Below are 21,862 nucleotides of genomic sequence, written 5' to 3'. Positions count from 1 at the left end.
TTGAGTGATGAACACTTGAATCTATTCAACTAAAACTACAATATTTGTAAAAACATTTAAACACATTGGTGATGTGGTAAGCTTGTGGGGGTGTAGGGTATATGGGGTGTAGCTGTGCAGTGATGAAAGGGTGCTGGTTTAACCCTTAACTGTCGTGATGCCATGGTGGGGGGCTCCTCTGTATATGCTTGTCCTATTGCCACCCGTCCCAAGAGCGATAGGGAGGAATAATAAATGATTGTCCACAGACAAGAGGTTTCAGAAAACTGTTGGAACTTTTACTGCAGGTTTTATGCAGAGTTAAACAGGAATAGTCTTTATACAAGAAGAGTCTATTAGGATCCTGACAGTTGGTTGGGACCTTGTGAGTTTTAATCCTGTTCTGCTGGATTTAGGGGATTGAGTTTAGGTCCAGCAGTCACGCAGACTTTAGCGGGAAGTTGTATTGTAACTCATGATATGGTAAGTTGCAGTATTATCAGGCTTCGGCTTGGTCTTGTCTTTGAAAGTTGCACGGATCTCTACTCTCTGCAAGTCCGGAACCCAAGAGATGCTGCTTGCTTTTCAGCTCAGGAGCAAGAGAGCGAGGATTGGCTGGCAGCTCCCTTATATGGGCAGGGGCTGGCCTTGAGCTCATGGGTCCATACCATCTGTCAGTCACTTTACATGTACCATGTTTATGGTCTAAACATGTGACCACACACGTGACCTAGGAAGGTCCTTTAACATACCCTAAGAGAATTAACATTAGTCACATGACCGAAGGTCCTGCGACACTATATACACAATTAAATATACATATAAACATCACAAAATTAAAGAAGGAAGAGGTGACTAGGGGCTATCCCACCAGGAGGACCCTACCGGAACTGAGTAAATCTGGCTTTGGGGACCACCACACAAGGTACGGTATACTACACAGAACCTGGACACCGCAGTGACATTTATCATTGTCTTTTTTTGTCTGCTTTTTGGGGTCTAGGAAAGGCACAAAAAAGGCGCAAGTAGGTTTTATTTGCGCCCTTTGGTTTACACATTTCTGCCGATTTTGAGTTGTAATCCGCTGATTTTGGCAATACACATGATATGGAAGGAATTTATGAACTGCACCTTTTTGTGAAAAGGTGCAAAAAAAGGCGCAAAGCCATTGAAAAGTCTCGAAAACTACACCAGCCCAGACTTAGCTTAGCTTTTTAGTGTATATGAAGAGAGAAATTTCAGAAAATGTGACCTGCACAAAATGTATCTGTGGTAGGCCTCTGGGGTAGGGGTAGTGTAGTCAGGGTGTTGCTTCAGTATATCAGGGGTTAAGGTTAACCCTGTCACTCGTGACGCCAGGCTGAGGGCTAGTATGCTGAGGTAATTCTCCGGCCTATCGCCGCCCTTCCCAGTAACAATAGGTGCATGCATATAATGACTGAAGGTCCACAAGGTAGTTGAACTTGAACTTGAATTAACTTTACTTAAAGACTTGCGGTACATCCAATGACCAGTAACAGTCTCATTAGTACAGTCTCCATACACCTCAGTGACTGACAGTTGTCGCGGACCTTGACTTTTTATATAAGTCTCAGAATTTAGGGTAATTTGCGAAGATCCGTCCGGATTTAGGGGTTAGATATGGTCCGGTGATCTTGCAGAGTGCGTAGGGATTGATTACACTCACAGTTTAGTAAAGATCAGCCGTCGCCGCAAAGCTCAGCCTAAACTCACTGATGACAGCAGTGCAGATCCTTCCCTGTCAACAGCCCAGGAACAAGAGAGTGAGCTATGGCCGCCGCGCCCTTATATGGGCAGGGGCGGGGCATTTTTGGATTGGTCCATGGTCAGCTGTCACTCACCGTTACATAGCCTGATGGGTGAACACCTGACTTCCTCCAAAGGTCCTATACACAGAAACCATAGAGTCTTTGGAACGCATCACGTGACCTGCAGGTCCTAAGACACTAACTAGGTAAGTACACTTACTATACAAATATATACACATTACATTTAAATAATTTTAATTACAAAAGGGATGACAGGGGGCTAGCTAAGGATGAGGACCCCACCTAAATCTAGGGACTCAAACTTTGGGGACCTCACCACAAGGATACGGATGCAATCCAGTGCCGGGACACCACATCTCAAATAGTCTGTGACCATTTAATAAATTTGGTGCTCCTACACATTAACAGCATACAGTGGCGTACCTACCATCTGGCGACCCTGGCCCCCACCGGGGGCACATACCTGGAGAGGGCACAGGCCGCCAAACAGATGTAGCCCCAGCACTGCAGAGGGGCCCACTGCTCACAGGCCTTCACTTCTCTGCTTATCACAGACTGCGCTCGGTCTCCTCCTCACAGGCCCCACTGCTGACAAACCCTCCCTCTCTCCTCTGTAAGTACAGGCAGGGCCGGAATATCTAGCTGTCTCTGTAGGTCCCCCCCCCCCCCCCCCCTCACCCCTTCCTCACCAGACAGGAGCGCAGGGGAAAGAAGAGTCTCTCAGACTCACCATGCGGCGCCCGACCCCTCCATGTGGCTGTTCTTTCAGTTGGGTCTGGCCTATTCTACCTCCACTATTGTACAGTATGTACACAGGGCTCTTCTGAGTGGTGTCCCTTCTATAAGATGCACCAGAAGATTGGTGTATCTGCATTCACAGATCATGTGCCATCTGGATGTTATACAGACACCATTATCTAGATGACGCAATAAAGCAGTTTTTCCCACCCAGTGTGCCTCCAGCTGTTGCAAAACTACAACTCCCAGCATGCCTGGACTGCCAAATGCTGTCTGGGCATGCTGGGAGTTGTACTTTTGCAACAGCTGAAGGCAAACTGGTAGGGAAACACTGCCTTAGTGTGACTCCCCATCATGTATGTGTGCCCTACCTACTTTATACCAGTAATAGGCAGGAGAGGGGATCAGCTCCATGTCCGGGATCCAGCATAGACCCCATACACGTCTCCCCTCTTCTATAGGGTAGTGACACTATACTGTATAGGACAAGCAGGTAGCCATGTCTTTGTCCTGCCCACCTCCCCACCTTAGACCCACCATGAAGCGCCTATGACCCCTCCATCTGTGGCTGCTTGTTTCAGGTGCGTCTGGCATGCAGCCTCCACTAATCAGTGACATCACTGTGTGTATAAACCCTGTACTGTGAGTCACCCTCCAGGGTTGATATACACACAATGATGTCACAGTACAGACATAATACACACAGTAATGTCACAGTCCAGGGTTGATATACACAGTGACATCACAGTACAGACATAATACACACAGTAATGTCACAGTCCAGGGTTGATATGCACAGTGATATCACAGTCCAGGGTTAATATACACAGTGATGTCACAGTACAGGGATAATATACACACAATGATGTCACAGTACAGGGATAATATACACACAATGATGTCACAGTACAGGGATAATATACACACAATGATGTCACAGTGATGTCACAGTACAGGGATAATACACACAGTGATGTCACAGTAAAGGGATTATACACAGTGATGTCAAAGTACAGGGATAATACACAGTAATGTCACAGTACAGGGATAATATACACACAATGATGTCACAGTACAGGGATAATATACACACAATGATGTCACAGTATAGGGATAATATACACACAATGATGTCACAGTAAAGGGATAATACACAGTGATGTCACAGTACAGGGATAATACACAGTGATGTCACAGTACAGGGATAATACACAGTAATGTCACAGTACAGGGATAATATACACACAATTATGTCACAGTACAACGATAATACACAGTGATGTCACAGTACAGGGAAAATATACACAGTGATGTCACAGTACAGGGATGATACACAGTGATTTCTCCATATATGGGGCAATACACATGGGGAGTTTGTAAAGAGTTGGGGATGGTGCTATAGAGAGGAACCTAAAATGTTTGTCTGGCAGATTCTGCAGAGTAGTGTTGCTCGCGAATATTCGCAATGCGAATTTTATTTGTGAATATCGCACTATATATTCGTAATTACGAATATTCTTTTTTTTTTTCACAGTAAACATCACAGTAATCACCCCTCTCTGCTTCCAGCTTGTGTGGTATAAAGAAGGCTCTAATACTACTGTGTGAGACTGGCGTGCGAATTTTCGCATATGCAAAAATTTGCACATGCTAATTTTCGCATATGAGAATTTTTGCTTATTCTAATTTTCACATATGCTAATTTTTGCATACACAAATTTTTGCATATGCGAAAATAAAACGTGAATATTACGAATATGTGAATTTTGCGAATATATGACGAATATTCGTCAATATATTTGAAATATTGCGAATTCGAATATGGCCTATGCCGCTCAACACTAGTGTTGAACGGCATAGGCCATATTCGAATTCGCGATATTTCGCGAATATATAGACGAATATTCGTCATATATTCGCTAAATTCGCATATTCGTAAGATTCGCATTATATTTTCGCATATGCGAACAGTCGCGTATGCGAAAATTTGCATATCCAAAAATTTGCATAAGTGGAAATTCGCATATGCAAAAATTAGCATATGCAAATATTTGTAATTATGAATATATAGTGCTATATTCGCGAATAAAATTTGCATTGCGAATATTCGCGAGCAACACTACTCAACACTAGTAATACATAACTATATGGCTAGGATTCCACTGAGGTTTTTTCCCACCAGCAAAAATGACAGGAAAAACTGGCGTTTTTACCTTTGTGTGAAAATTGCATTTTTACCCTTTTGGCAGTTTCCCTGCAGGTGTTTTTTCGTTGGGTACCATAAAAACAAAAGATGCAGGAATGATGCAGTAAGGATTTCTGGATTTGTAGGGAATTATTTTATATGTTTTAAAACTAAATTCTTTAATTTTTTTTTATTCTTTTATTCAATTTTTCTATTTGTAATGTTTGATATTCCTCTTTTTTTTTTTTTTTTTTTGGTGGCTTTATAAATTTTTTAAACACCCAAGAATGGAGTCTACATTTTATTGTATTATTCCAGAGCAGATAAAATCATTAACTAGACCACAGTAGCTGCAAAGGTTACAGGTTAAGTATGTGGTTGATCACAAATAATTTGCATAATAAGTAGGTCAATTGACTGTGCTCTTGTGGTTTACCACATATTTAACCTGTGACCTTTGTAGCTACTGATTATTGATAATGATTATTTCAGCTCTGCGCTGAAAAGAAAAAAAGTCTGCTATGTGGATTTCAATAATTTTCTTAGGTATCGCAAAAATAAAGAAATAGAAGATGTAAAACTGATACTGTGGCCATGCTTGAATTTCTAGGCACCAGCATTTAAATGTTTTAAAACAAAATAATTTTTTTAATTAAAAAACAGTGAACAATTTTTGTGAGTGGGGCAGGGAACTGAGAGCCCTGGCCAGCCGATATTAACATGCAAAGCAGCCTGTGAAAATGAATAGAATACTTTAGTATAGTATTCTATTATACAGTAAAGGTTAGAATAGACAAATAATATTCTTAGACCGGTGCTTTATATATATATATATATATATATATATATAAATATATATATATATATATATATATATATATATCTTTCAATATTTCTAGCTGCGATGTTCTGCAGAAATAGTTTACACTGCAGTGTGCAGAAGATTGAATCAGCCTGTTGTACAGTCCTGCCGGGATGGATTTATTTTGCTAACATTTTTTAATAATGGGGTATAGAGACAAAAAGTACCACTATTAAATATACTAGGTTTATATACAAAATACACCTGTACAGCATATGTACCATTGTGTCTGGAGCACATTTCGTTATACCATATTGTGGAAACTGTAAAAATCTCGATGCAGTAACCACGTACTAGTGGTGGGTAAGGTAAAAATGCTACCACTATACAGTGGTCCCTCAAATTACAATATTATTTGGTTTCAGGATGACCATTGTATGTTGAGACCAGAAATCTATGGAAACCTGTAACTGGTTCTGAAACCCCAAAATGTCATTCGAAAATAGTAGAAAGTGAGGATTAAACAAAACAGAGTAGATAACTAATATACATAAAGCAAGTACTGGTCTACGTGGTGGACAGGAACTTCTTCAGGGTCCTGCAAAGTACACACTGTGTCCCACAAATGTTAAATGGAGCTGTCCTCACCTAGTGTCCAAGAGAGCAGCTAACCATGGCACAGGTAAAGAGTAGTACAGAACATGTAGTACCTCCCTATTCTGTAGAGAAAGACAGTGAGTGCATGAACTTCAGTAATACAGTTTTTTTTTTTTTTTTTTACCAGTGAAATGGCTATTCTGATTAGTTTTGGTCAGTTCTTCCAGACATTAACACATTTTGCAGATCTGGACTGTCCTTAGTATTGTATGTTGAATATGGTTCTAAGTTAGAACAATCCATAAAAGATCATTGTAAATTAAATATATTGTAAGTTGAGGCCATCGTAAATTGAGGGATTACTTTACATCAAGACAGGAAAGGAGCTTTATGTCACTAGGCCCCCTTAAACCACAGATCCCAATGTCTTGTTCTGCCTTTTTGTGTATTTGCCCCTGTTAAATATCTTCAGAATTAATAGTAAGTAGTGAACAACAGCTTAGAGCTACAGTGCTACTGGAAATCTCCTGGTGTTTTTTAAACAAGTTATTTTTACAGTTAATTCCACAGTATAATCATTTTTATGTGATTTTGTTTTTACTGTGGGGATATATTTTTACATGTTCCACCTTATTTACTTGCATTCTGAAAATCAGTATCATTGTGGGAAAAACCCAAATTGTATGGCCAACTAGCCTGTGAATTATTGAGGTTTTAGGGTGCAAAGTGAAGCAAGTAAAGAATGTGACATGTTCTATTCCCTAAATAGGTCAATTTAACCAAATCTTAAGGTTTGCTTAAAGTGTCATTCTTGTGTGCCTTGTATTATTAGAATTGTTGTGAAGTGTTGGCCTGGCAAGTGAAAGATTAGTCAGACCTCACCTCCTTATCTAGTCTACCACTGTGTACCCACAATATTGGTAAAAACGGAATATGATGTCATGATTTGAAATTTGAAAGTGAGTACTTCAGATACAAGTTAGCTTCTAATATTTGTGGCTGGGATAGAGATACTGGGACATTGTACCCCGAGTTGGTAGAGCTGTTTCCTTGTAGAAAAAGTATTATCCCATGTAGGTAGAGCTGCACACCAATAGATAGATCTGCCCCAGAAGGTAGAGTTGCTCCCAGTAAATACACCTGCCCCAGTAGGTAGATCTTTCCCCCAGTAGGTATAGGGTTGCTCCACAGTAGAAAGACCTGCCCTACAGTAAGTAAAGCATTGCCCCCCAGTATGTAGATCGGCTCCCAGTCTGTAGAGCTGCCTCTCCAGCTGCCCCCTAGCAGTAAGTGACTTGCCCCCCACAGTATGTAAAGTGGCCTCCAGTAGGTAGGGGTTTTCCCCAATATGTAAAGCTTCCACCCAAAAGGTCACCTCCACTGTACACTGTAAAGCCATCATGCTTCAAGTTTCAGCTCCAAAGGGGAATATCTACTAGTCAGTAGAGAATAGTTAAGTTACTTTTCTGTGGCTCAACACTTAACAAAAGTTTATGCTGCATACATTCTACACATATGATATTGTGCTGCCTAACTGTAAAGCTGTTCCCCCAGTAAGTATGAAATTGTTCCTACAGTTGATAAAGAGTTGCCCTCCATTATGTAGATCTGCCCCCGTAGGTAGAGCCGTCAGTTCAGTAGGGAAAGTTGCCCCCCAGAAGGAAGCGAGTTTCCCCCTCAGTATGTAAAGAGGCCACCAGTAGGTAGAGTGTTACCCCCATTAAGTAAAGCTGTCTCCTAGTAGGTAGAGTTTTATCCCCTTCCAAGACTGGTGCAGCCAGGCCATACTTAATGACTGCCCACTGATTCCAGCTTTCAAGGCTGGAGAAGAAAACTGTTGGACTTTTATTGAGTTGCCTGACACTCTTCCATTTCACCTCATATCTTAGCTGCTACCCTTAGACACTCACATAGGACAGCAGGGGCACAGAGCTGACATAGTTATGCTCATAGCTGCCACCTCCCCCCTCAATCCTGCAATATGCCACCTGAGGCAAGATATTCATGTTGTCTCATGGCAATTGCGGCCCTGAACCAAATAGAGATAAAGGACAATTTAATTACACCACCATAGCCATCCTAACTTTTCTATTTCCTTGTTTGGACTATTAGCAGAGTTTTGTTATTGTAATGAATGACATTGTTGTCCAGATCAGCAATCTAACCAGATCAGCTATGAATGACCAGTCATTCCCTGCTCTGTTGTCTGAAATCATTAATGTAAGACAAGCTGAACATACAGAAGACTGAGCTGCGTAGGGTTGTCATTAGGAGATACACAGTACATGGCATCCTTAAGTCCTACAGAAATGAATTATGATAGATCTTCTAACAGATTTATTTCTATGTATACACTGAGGAATATAGTTGGAAAGAAAGACAGCTCAAAAGCTAATTTGCATACGTTTTACCCAGAGAGCATTGCTTTAAAGACTCCCTACTGGCTGGATCTTTGCATAAGGAATCAGTACCTCCTTGTGGAGTAACCACAGCGCATGATAAGAGCTGGAGGAACATGTAATGAAGACGAGGTCCGACATGACATGTGGGGAAAACTTTACCCTTTATTTGTTACTGCATGATAAAAGTAGAGGAGTTATATTAACTTATGTGTTTCAGGTTGCGCTCACATGTCATACAAATGCACTTATCTTGCTCAATAGTTTCCATATATTTTCTAAATATATGCTGTACTCTTATGTGTGACAGATTTCCTCACATCTTTATGCCCATTGTTTATAATCTGTAAGTCTAAAAAAGGAGATTTATCAAAACCTGTGCAGAGGAAAAGTGACCCCGCTGCCCATAGCAACTAGACTGTTTTTTTTTTACCCAGAGGCCTTTTTAACCCCTTCCCAAAAATAGACGTATAATTAAGTCCACTGCAGGCTCCCGCTGTATGATGTGCACTCAACAGCTTAGCACATCATACCAAGTGGGTCCCAGTTGCTATCAGCAACCGGAACCCACGGCTAAGGCCAGACATCGCCGATCAGGCTGATGTCCGTTATTAATCCTTTAGATGCTGTGATCAAAATTGATTGCGGCATCTAAAAGCGGTAAATCCCATTCTCAATGGGCGGATCGGGACTGCCGCAGCGAAACTGCGGCATCCCGATCAGCTGAGAGGATGGTGGGAGGTCTCTTACCTTGCTCCCTGCCACCCAATCGGTTCTCCAGCCTTGCATTCAGCTATGCTGGGCTGAAGCAATAGAGCACCGATAACACTGATCAATGCTCTCTTATAGAGAAACATTGATCAGAGGATGCAATCTAAAGATCACATGTTATAGTCCCCTATGAGGACTAAAAAAAAGTGTAAAAAATAAATAAATAAAAGTAATAAATATGCATTAAAATTTTAATCACTCCCCTTTTCTAATTTTTCTAATAAAAAAGTAAAAAACTAAAATAAAACCTAAACATGTGTGGTATCTCCACGTGCGTAAATGTCTGAACTATTAAAATATGATGTTCATTAAACTGCTCGGTCAAAGGTGCAATTCCTAAATACAGAAATGTGTATTTTTGGTCACTTCATATAACAGAAAAAAATGAATAAAACATGATCAAAAGATGCCATCAAAATAAAAATAGTCCAGATAAAAACTATAAATCACGGTGCTGCAGCAGGCGGCACCCAGGTCGCTACCCCTGGCACAACTCAACCACACAAGCTGCTAGGTGTATCCAGGCTCAGATGACGAGTAGAGAGGCTGGCGGGAAGGCAGGACAGGCGATACAGAAGCGTAGTCAGCACGTAGCAAGGTCAGTAGGCTGGCGGCACAGGAGCGTAGTCAGGCCACAAGCGGAGTAATCAGGAACACAGAAAGGCAAACACAATGACTGTTTTCTCTTAGGCACAAGGATCCGGCAAGGGGTGTGGGAGGTGATCACACTTATAGACATGACACAGGTTAAAGCACCGGCACGCGCGCACCCTAGGAGGCGGGGACATGTGCGTAGGCGATGCAAGACTACAGGAGGAACAGCAGATAGGGAAGGTGAGTGACGGCCCGAGATGCGCATGCGGGAGTGTCCCACAATGCCAATCCTGGGTCTGCCAGCAGAAGCGGATGGAACAGGGGAGCGCTCACGGCCAGCATGTCTGGCCAGAGCGCTAGGAGTAACAGTACCCCATCCTTGGGTCTCTCTTTTGGGATCTGAAATTTTTTTTGACCAAATCGTGGTCTAGGATATTCTCCTCTGCTTCCCAGGACCTTTCCTCAGGACCGAAACCTTTCCAATCAACCAAAAAGTAGCATCTCCCTCTCACGGTCTTAGTTGCCAGGATCTCTTTGACCACAAAGATCTGCGAAAGACCCAGACACAGGAGCGGACAAAATCTGTGACATCGTGTTCAAGGTTTGGCCACCTGTAATGCCGAGAAATAAGTTGGACGGACTTCTGTACTGTAGAATGACACGCCAGCTAGGAAGAATGTCCCCAATTCAAGACTTTTTGTCTCAGTTGAGAAGGCAGGAAAGATTTCCCAGGAGGAACTTGCAGAAGATTGACAGACATAGCAGAAACCAATCTCTCAGGTGACACAATGTGTCTAGGAGGGGAGTCCAGACCAACCACATCGGAAGATCTAGAAAGAGCAAAAGCTCTGACATTCTTGTCCGAAGGATGGAAATGAACAAAGAATTTAAACCTGGAAAAGAAAAGGGACCCACTGGCCTGCCGGTGGTTCAAGCGCTGAGCAGACTGGAGGTATAAGAGATTTTTATGATCAGTGAAGATGCTAACAGGATAAGATGAATCCTTCAGTAGATGTTGCCACTTTTCCAAGGCAAGTTTAACAGCCAAGAGTTCCTGATTTCCGATGTGAACAGAGTGATTGCCCTCTGTTGGCGAAAAGATTTTGGAAAAAAAGCCACAGGCTACAGGTCATTAAGCCACTAAATGGTCTCCTCATGCTTCCGCCACCTCCAGGCTGTGCCATTCAGCCACTATATGGTTTACTCATGCTGCTGGGCCTGGGACATTTCCAAAAAATTTTTATGGTAGAAATAGCTACCATAAATCTTCATTTTAAATTTGAAAATGAATCTTTTAATCTTACGGATTGTGAAGCCCTATTGTCTCCTGATGCTGCCTGCTCCAGGTTGTGTCATTATGCCACTATGTGGTTTACTGATGCTGCATGGCCTGGGACATTACCTAAAAATTTTTATGGTAGCACTAGCTACCATAAATCTTCAATTTAAATTAGAAAATTCATCTTTTAATCTTAGGGATTGTGAAGCCCTATTGTCTCCTCATGCTGCCGCGAGCTCCAGGCTGTGTCATTCAGCCACTATATGGCTTACTGATGCTGCTGGGCCTGGGACATTACCTAAAAATATTAATGGTAAAACTAGCTACCATAAATCTTCAATTTAAAAATTCATCTTTTAATCTCAGGGATTGTGATGTCCTATGGTCTCCTCTTGCTTCCGCCAATTCCAGGCTGTGTTATTCTGCCAGATTATGGCCTCCTCATGCTGCTGCCACCTCTAGGCTCTGTCATTGTGCCACCATGTGACTCCTTGTTAGATTGGGTTTTGTGGTCATACAGTAATAGTTCAAAGTAAACACATGGACATTAAACTTTGGAATCTAATATAAATCTTAAATTTAAATTTAAAAAAAATCAATGTAATCTTTTCAAGACTGAGGCCCTGTGGTCGTCGACGTCATATTACTTGTGGAATTATCACAAGAATCCAATGAAACATCTTGGAGCGATAACAATGAACCATAACTGATTAAATGAAACATTTGTACTTTCACAGTCAGGGGGGTACTGAGAGGCAGGGGCTGAAACAGGTGGTATCTCGCCTGGCGGAGGACCGCCAGCTCTATGCTCACCAGAATGGTTAATCAAAAAATTAAAATAAATTAAAATTAAATAAAATAAAAATTACATTAAAAAATCTGCTACATCCAGACGCTCTGTGGCAGTAATTCTAATAGCAATGCCTGAAATCTGCATAACATACTAAATAACAGTATTATTTCACTAACACAGCATACTTCCTATGTGTGTTAGGACAAGGCAAAGTGTTCTACACCCCTATTGAGCAGGGGGGCGCTCACGGCCAGCATGTCCAGCCGGGGCGCTAGGGTAACAATGTTTCTTTTAACTGACACAACACCCACTTTAATAATGCCATGCCCCTGTTATCTGACACCACACCCTCTTTTATGACCCTTTACTGAAGCCGTGCTTGGCAATAAAAGTATCTTAGATAAAAGTATCTTAGATAAAAGACTTATAATAAACGTGGCGCAAGTCATGTAAGCCTTATTTTATACAAAATACCTCAGAATTCTGACACATTTGCAATAGTAAATCTTCCCATTCCCACATTGTTTGTTCACACATTTTCTATTTGTGCTTCTGGCAAATGATGATTTTAACAACAAAAAAAGATAGGATCAGCAAACAAATGAGCATGAAAAAACATTAGCCTGATCATTGGTCTGTGGTCTTAGGGACAGTGAACCACTGCCTCTATATTAGGGGGTGCCTAATAGGAGAACATAGCCTTTCTGCTAATCTGCTTTATTCCTTATAGAGGATTACCCAATGAGATCAGGAAAGGATGTGAACATGACCAGTGCATGACAAGCATTTTTTCTTTGAAAATGTGAAAAGAAGGTTGTAGTGGCACAGGGGTCTCAATCTCACCTCAAAAGAGTGAAAAGAAAAATTACTCTGGAGCAGAGCTTTTCTTCAGTATTTCCTGCTGTGCTCTGCATTCTCCATCTCTGCTAAGGAGAAACTTAAAAGCCATTGCTCAGTCTCCCATAGGAGATAAGATCTGCTGGGCTGCAGGAGGAAGGCTGTGATACTAACGAGCTGCCTAATTAGCAGGGAGATAAAGAGACGCATTTCAGGCCTTGCTGGAATTTTGTATCCAATTATTCTGTAGCCCGAAGAATTGCAAATAGAATCTTATTATTAGACTTATTATGAGGAGCAGGGGCTGACTCCAGGGTTCGCTGTGCCTTCAAGAAGTAGCGCTGTATGTAAATAAATATTCAGTCTGCAAGGATGCACACAGAAAGTGTTGGTGCCGCCGTAGTGTAAATACAAAAATATGGGTGTGGAAAATGCAATTGACTTCATGCTGTAAATGATCGATTATTTTGTTTAGGCGCCTGAATTCCTTAAAGAAAAGAAGCATAAAAGATCAGTCTTAGGGATTCTACACACAGATGGACAGCTATGATGCCAGCGTAATGATCAGTGTGGACATGAAGAAGAATGGGAGATTGATTTGGTAAATATTTGAGTTTACATAAGGGATTGGTATTTCACTGATTCTTTTTCCTACGCCAAGTTTGTGTGTGAATGTCTAATAGAAAAATGCTAAGGATGGAGCAATACAATAGGGTTTAGCTACTGCATGTTGACTTCTACATCTGTAATCTCAATGGGGGAGATAAGCAAAAACTGTCTGCGGTATACAGTATGCAGACTAGACAGTATTAGAATGCGCCAGTTTAACAGCCACAAAAAAATAAAAAAATAAATAAAAAAGCACCAAAACAACTGCACATCTCATAAATGACAAATTAGTCAATCTTTATTCAGCTTACAAATGGAAATGGATGTACTGTATTTATTATACAAAATACATCATCCACAATCCCTTAAAGCAAGAAGGCTTATATTACTCACTGGGTATGCCCCAAAAGAACATAACAGAAATAGAGCTAGAGAAATTTCTATAGAAAATAGAGATCACATTGTATAAGAATAATGCAGAGTCAATGCAAATCCCATTCCACAGCAAGAGTTTCATGCTCCAGTAGATTGTTAGGGTCCACTGCATTTATCCAGCTATAAATGCTGTTTTGGGAGTGACCTCAAATGGTAAGAGTCTAGTTTTAAAGGCATATTAATGACAACAATTTCCTAAAAGTTATTCTGTGGTTAACCATGGCAGATGCGACATCTGTGCTCTTCCAGGATACTCCCCCTCCAACAATTATGCCATCCTGGCCCTGCCCAGTCCATCAATCCGTTATGCGCTTGTGCACAGAAGTTCCTCCACTCATGTGTCATCCTAAATTGTGACGTGCTTACAACATAATCCTGTAGTACCAGGTTTTTAGCACAAATTGCACTAGAATGTTGGTGCAGTCAGAGCTGTATTTGCCATTGGGCACTCATGGGACTTTGCCTAGGACAGCAGTGTTGAGGTGGCAGCATTTCAGTGAGAGAAAAATTATGTAATGTCTTGGGCCGCACTGCAACCTGGGAAAAGCTAAGACAACACTCATTTTGTATGCTACTAAAAATGAACATTGGAGCAAAGATCATATAAGAATTGCAAGACCAGCCATCAAACACACGCACAGGCACTATATTCTGAACTACACTAACTTTCCAGTCTCTGTACTACAATAAAAAAATTTAAAAAATCCTGAAACACCCCTTTAATGCATTTACAGATGTAGTAGAGTTAACAGTCACACTTGGCGGTTTGAAACATCAAATTAACACGCTATGATTGTTTGTTAACTCTGCTAAATCTGTACCTGACTTAAGTCTATTCAGATACAGATGTAGAAGAGTTTACAGTCAGACAACAAACACAAAGCCATAGTCAGGGCTTGTGAGGTAGTTTAGTCACCTGTGACCTCCTTCCCCCACACCTGGCATCTTCTAGTTGTGTGTGTTGCCCTTCTGTGTGAGCTTTGTGTTTCACTGCACACTCCCTTTACTCCAGAACAACTGCACATCACCACATTAACACAATAGTTAAACTAGAGCAAGTTCCTGTAGCACTACAAGTGGCTTCAGCCACATCTTAACACACTTCCAGCTACCAGCTTTTTTATTACCTCCTTCTCTTTTCTGCTGTGATAGAGTCGCCTAATGGTATTGGGTGATGTTACAGCATAAATTCACACATTGGGCCTCATTTACTAAGCTGAAACTGACCAGTTTTTTCTGGTTATTTTGGCGCAGAGTGTCTGAGACATGTTTGCGCCAGTCTGCGACAGTGTGCGCCTGGAAAATCTGACAAACCCCACATTGCACTGTGAAAAGCCGAAAAAGGGGCATGATCTGTCACAAAGGGGGCGTGGCCGGCCATACAAGGGGCGTGGTTTAACAACCCGACCGATTTACTATTGAATTCACAGAAAATCCTGTGGATAAATGGCTGGAAATATCCACCTAGAATAAGCTCATCAGAAAATATTCCCGACTTTTCCAAATAGTAAATAGAGAGGAATCCTGCAAGTCTGAAACAACTTTTCCCACTAGTAAAAACCTGACACTCTTTGTATTATATACAATCAATAACAAGAGGCAAAATAGTGAATACATTCACATAGGTAAACGGTCACATCAGTAAGGGGAGATAAGTATTACCCCACTCACAAGTCTATTGTATATACTTTATTGACTATTTTTAAAAATAATATTTTGCATATGCATATTCACAAAACCTACAACTAACAACGATAAAATCATATTGCTATGTCTGTAATTCAGTACACACTAGTGCTTGCCATGATCACTGTTGATATCTACTTGGATAATCAGCCCTCAACAGCAGCCCCCAACTGGGTGATGGTCCCTACACTTGGCTAAGTGCCCGGGGCATCATGTAATCAGTAGACAGAGGGTTAAAGGGGTTATCCAGAATAAGGTGATTTTAGTACGTACCTGGCAGACAGTAATGGACATGCTTAGGAAGGATCTGCGCTTGTCTTGGGGCTAAATGGCTATGTTGTGAGATTACCATAACACTGTGGCTAGCTGTTTGTGAACTAATATTTCCTGTTTGACTTTTCTTTTTTTGACTACAAATCCCACAATGCCATCTTCCTCCCTCCCACACATCAGCCACCCCACCCATTGAAACATAAATGAACTGCATCCATTCAAATCAGTGTTTTTCAATCAGGGTGCCTACAGCTGTTGCATTAGTTGCAGATTGATCCCTCCACCCATTGAAGCAGACAGGCTCCCTGTCATCATCTGAATAGTGAGTCAGGTCTCAGCCGCATTGCAAGCTGGGAAAAATCTGAGACAACAGTCATTTTGTATGCTGGTAAAAATAAATATTGGAGTGAAAATCACAGAAGAATTGTGAGAAAACCGTCACACACAGGTACAGACACTATATTATGAACTACACTAACTTTACAGCCCCTGTAGCATAGTCAAATAAAAAAAAATCCTGGAATACCCCTTTAATCAGGCAAAGGCCAGAAACAAGAACACATCTATTTAAGGTGATTATATGACCCTGACTATTAACTTTACTAACTGTTTAACTGCACATACTGTATACAGATAAAACAAGTATATTAATTTACTATGTCTGTCCATTGGCTGCAGAAATACATTTTTTGTATCACCATAGAATTCACTGCTATTAACTGTAGGTACGCATTTTCACAAATATATGCTATATACACATATATACACTATATAGACATATATACATACTATGTCACAATGTAAGGTGCTCGTAATATGATAACATAGTCAAACATCATACAAGTCATACAGTTTGTAGCATATATTTGCAGCTGACAATCATCTTTACATCTATTGTGCCAAATCTACAAGAAAGGATGCACATGGTTGTTACTGTAATTTGGCTGTGATGGCATCCCTTTTGTCTAAAAGAACACTTCTAAAATATGTTTCAAGAGCTCCATCCATGACAAACAACAGTATACTAAGAATTCAACAGCTTTATGCAGAGGCAAGAGGTAAATTATTCTGTAGAAGTACAATCGTGTCCATGGTATCTGTATTTTTAACTGTATCCCTTTTGAATAAATTAAAACCCATGAAATACTTTATATGATGTGAATGTCATGGTCAGGTCTTAGCCCACAAGCTTTGACCCATTGTGTCACCACTAGATTTGGCAAGCTAATACTTTTCCTCTTTCATCTTCCTCTTAAATACTCCTCACAGGGATGTGGACATTATGCACTTTGATTGCATTCCTATAGAAGTCTCTGAAAGTAACCTTTGACTACATGCAGATGGTATTACCCAAGCAAGGATTTGCTAAAAAGTAGCATGGCCATAGAAATCCATAGTCAGGGCTTGTGAGGTGGTTGAGTCACCTGTGGTCTCCTTCCCCCACAACTGGCATCTTCTAGTTGTGTGTGTTGCCCTCTTGTGTGGGCTTTGTGTTTCACTGCACACTCCCTGTACGCCAGAACAACTGCACAGCACCACATTAACACAATAGTTAAACTAGAGAACGCTCCTCTAGCACTACAAGTGGCTTCAGCCACATCTTAATACACTTCCAGCTACCAGCTTTTTTTATTACCTCCTTCTTATCTCTGTTGTGATAGAGTCACCAAATGGTAATGGGTAATGCTACAGTATAAATTCACACATTGGATTATATACAATCAATAACAAGAGACAAAACAGTGAAAACATTCACATAGGTAAACAGTCACATCAGTAAGGGGAGATATTATTACCCTAGTCACAAGTCTATTGTATATACTTTATTGACTATTTTAAACAGAACATTTTGTAAATGCATATTCACAAAACACATAACTAACAACAATAAAATCATATTGTTATGTCTGTAGTGATCAGTTCACACTAGCGCTTGCCCTGATCACTGTTGCTATCTACCTGGATAATCAGCCCTAAACAGCAGCCCCCAACTGGACGATGGTCCCTACACTTGTCTAAGTGCCGGGGGCATCATGTAATCAGTAGACAAAGGGTTAACCAGGGGAAAGCCAGAAGTCAGAAACCAAGTGAAATGAGTCCGGACAAGCAAAGGTCAAAGCAAGAAACTCAGGTACAGGGCTGTGCAGCAGCTCAGTTCAAATTCCCCTCTGACAGGAGTGCTGGGGGTGCAGATGGCTGGCCCCGTGCTCTCACATCCTATAGACAGGGATGGCATTCATTTTGAATAATAAGAAAAGTAGCTGAACAGAGATCTGACACAGCGCTTAAGCCAGTCAAGGTAGGGGACACATATTTGCAATAAAAGCCTCTGATTTTACATTCCCTTTAATTGGGATATTATACATATGTTAGACTAAACATGTGGCTATTAAAATACTGCTTGGATAGAACATGGGTTGAAACCAAATGACGATAAAATAATTTTTTCTTCTTTTTTTCAGTTGTGTCTCTCTGAACCTGGGAGAGATGTGTTGGCATTTATATCATCATATTGGTTATAGGACATTTGTAAAAAGTAAAGTTTAATTCTCCTCAGTAGGTTTACAAATATCCAACTTATATTATTTGAACAGGATATTCATTCAGATGAATCAATTAATCAAAGAAAATACCCAAACCTCAAAAATACAGAGAAAAAAAATCACTTTATTTTCCAATTTTCCTTTTCCTGCTTCCCGTGCTGCCCTAAATAGAACAAGCTTTGTTTAATCTCCTTTGTGTTATATGAGCACAGCGGGGTTTAATTTTAAACTCGATGCTGCCTCTGGTGTGTGAAATCTGCTTATTCCTATTCCTCTCTAAAATGATGTTTTCTTCATATCTGCTAACAAATGTTTGCACGATAGACATGCACACCTCCCATGTTCTTATCATAGTTACCGTACTTGACTAAAATTTTGCTTATATTGTTGCCCTGTAAATAGTGTTATTAAAATGTATGGTGAGCACAGAAGTATCGCTGTCAGGACAGTCAACATAGACTCAAAAATATTTGTAATAAAGAGAACCTGTCACCAGATTTTACCCTGGCAAGACTGGCAAAGTAGTCTTTGGGGCACTTGGCATCTTTATGTAGTCATGTAATGCCTACCACTCCAACATGATTGACAGCCCAACAATGACGTCACTGCTCTGCTCCCACTGTTCGATGCCCTGCTATACTTCGGCATGAAGTGGTTTCTGGGCTAGCGCGAAACTTCAGTGTTCAGAGGGAGCAGAGCAGTCACGTCGGTGTCGCCCGGGCTGTCAATCATGGCGTAGTGGAAGCGATTACAGCTCCATGACTACATGAAGATGCCACACACCCAGAGGATTACTTGCAGCTTATTTCAATACAGCACGGGACATTTTCAAACTTTATTTTCTGCACTCCAAAGGACCCTCAGAAGGACATTATGCCGTATTAAGAAACCTTACTTTATCCTAAATAACATATTGCCAACAGTTATAAAGGATAAAATTGGGTGATAGGTTCCCTTTCACATACATTACAGTAAATCTTATCTACATTTATAGCTACAGACATCAAGGCCTATGTTACAACATGATAAGAGAAGGAACAAAAAAAGAGAGGACATCGCCTCGTGTAATCCTGCGGATATAGAGGGGGGTGACAGTCTAAAAGTGGACTCTCACCTGTTACACCTCTTGGTTTTATGCATATCACCCCAAATAGCGGGGTACCAGGGAACTGCAAGCCGGAGGAGTGGATGCTGGATACCGGATAAACGGGTCCAGAGCTAGGCAAATTCAGAAAACAATAAAAGGGCTCCAAGATTGGCGCTGTTTCAGTAAAGGCAATGTTCCGTTCTTATTCAAGTAAAACCATATTTATTGATCAAAACAGTCTTACAGGCACATCAGAAGCAAGACGCGTATCGGGTCACTGCGTACCCTTTTTCAATTGCAGACATCTACAATTGAAAAAGGGTATGCAGTGACCCGAAACGCGTCTTGCTTCTGATGTGCCTGTAAGACTGTCTTTGATCAATAAATATGGTTTTACTTGAATAAGAACGGAACATTGCCTTTACTGGAACAGTGCCAATCTTGGAGCCCTTTTATTGTGTTCTGAATTTTATGTTACAACATGGACAGAAGATACCTAACATAGAGCCCTATTAGATGGGTTGACAGGCTGAAAATGATGACCATGCATTTTTGCTTGCTTGCTGTGCTTTAACAAGGCTCCATCAGTTGTGCCACCATGAATGAGCACTGGATTTAAATTCCATTTAAATGAATCATTGTCAGCCACACATCACTTGTTTACACGGGGTGATATGCAGCCAATAAGAATGATTTTATTGGCCACACAAAAGATGTGATCAGCCAATGAATGAGCTTTTGTCGGCTGATCACTGACCTTTATCCATCGGCCAACAAGCATTATTAGGCCCTTAAAAAAGGTCCTGTAGAATGGCTGCATCCAATAGATGATAAGACACTATGCAGGATTCCCATAGCAACAGACCCTACAACAATAGATGAACAATAGAATGGAGTGGCAGGTTTTGTCGGTTTTCACACACGTCATGATTCATGACCTCTTTTAACCCCTTTTGTTTGCTCCACCTGTAGATGTGAATCATGCACAGGTATTTGCCTCACAATAGTCTAAAAGGACCAACTAGAGCTGGGACCTACTTTTAAAGGGGTACTCCGGTGAAAACCTTTTTTCTTTTAAATCAACTGGTGGCAGAAAGTTAAACATATTTGTAAATTACTTCTATTAAAAAATCTTAATCCTTCCAGTACTTATTAGCTACTGAATGCTACAGAGGAAATTCCTTTCTTTTTGGAACACTGATGACATCACGAGCACAATGCTCTCTGCTGTCATCTTAGCAACCATGCATAGCAGATGCATAGCAGATGCATAGCAGATGTATGCTAAGGGCAGCATGGTGGCTCAGGGGTTAGTACTGCTGCATTGCAGTGCTGGGGACTTGGGTTCAAATCCCCCTAAGGACAACAATAAATAAAGCACTATTATTATTATAATAACGTCAGCAGAGAGAACTGTGCTCGTGATGTCATCAGAGAGCATTCCAAAAAGAAAAGAATTTCCTCTGTAGTATTCAGCAGCTTATAAGTACAGGAAGGATTAAGATTTTTTAATAGAAGTAATTTACAAATATGTTTAACTTTCTGCCACCAGTTGATTTAAAAGAAAAAAGGTTTTCACCGGAGTACCCCTTTAACAGTTTTCATAGTAACCAACTACTCGGAGAAATTAGAATGTGTGGTGATGCTAACCAGGATCAGTAGGGGGCACTATTTTCATTTGCAATGCCCCTTTCCTCCCACACATTTTATGTGGTACATAAAGCCTGTCAGATTTATAGAAAAGGCAATGGATTTATTTCTCTGTTACTGACTGGCTAATTTGTTTAGAGATGGGAGTAGAGTCTATGTAAGAGATTTTCACTGCTGCAAAAAGAAAGATGATGCTGGAAAAGTCACAAAAGAAGAAAGAAGAACAGTAGGTAGAAATAGGAGACTTCATGAAAAGGCTAAACCTTACCTGTCATTTGGAGAGAATTGTGCACAGCACAGGAAACAGCGTTTCTATAAGATTAGAACTTAGAGTACACAGACATAGGGGATCCATATATATCATTACTCCAATTTTTTTCTTATCTCCTTTTTCTTCCTTTTTTCCAGTGAGTCTGTGGGAGTGGGTAAAAATAGACAGGAGTATTATTCAATCCATTTTCATCCATTTTTGAAGAATGATTTTCTTTTTCAAGACAAATATAAAAACTGGAAGTTTCAACTGTAAATAACTAAAAACTAATAGGAGAAAAAAGACCGATTGAAACGCATTGAACTTTGAAAACGTATGTTGAATTTACATACTAAATAATGTATAAAACATAAACTGAGACACAATGCATTTTTCAATTCTTCTTGCCTTCCTTCTTCATACATTTAAATACAATATATTCTCTTCTGCGAATCAAATTTTACAAAGGGAGGACTGTAAGCAATTCTTAAGGGGACCTACAAATATAAGAATAAATATAGGCCCAACGCCTACAGTACTATATTACACAAAGACTGGCAAGCTG

At 40.6% G+C, this 21,862-nt stretch overlaps 1 long non-coding RNA gene across 1 annotated transcript; it reads left to right on the top strand.

Moving 5' to 3' along the window:
• The first annotated feature begins 793 nt into the window (after window positions 1-793).
• On the top strand, window positions 794-21,589 carry LOC130291492 (uncharacterized). Its single transcript, XR_008847950.1, has 3 exons — window positions 794-904; window positions 13,240-13,365; window positions 21,456-21,589. It is a non-coding gene; the product is annotated as an uncharacterized LOC130291492 (long non-coding RNA).
• The last annotated feature ends 273 nt before the right edge of the window (window positions 21,590-21,862 follow it).

Source organism: Hyla sarda, chromosome 9, assembly GCF_029499605.1.
Source record: "Hyla sarda isolate aHylSar1 chromosome 9, aHylSar1.hap1, whole genome shotgun sequence".
In the NCBI taxonomy this organism is placed as follows: Eukaryota; Metazoa; Chordata; class Amphibia; order Anura; family Hylidae; genus Hyla; species Hyla sarda.
Note: the sequence above shows the minus strand (reverse complement) of the source record. Positions and strands in the feature narration are given on the sequence as shown.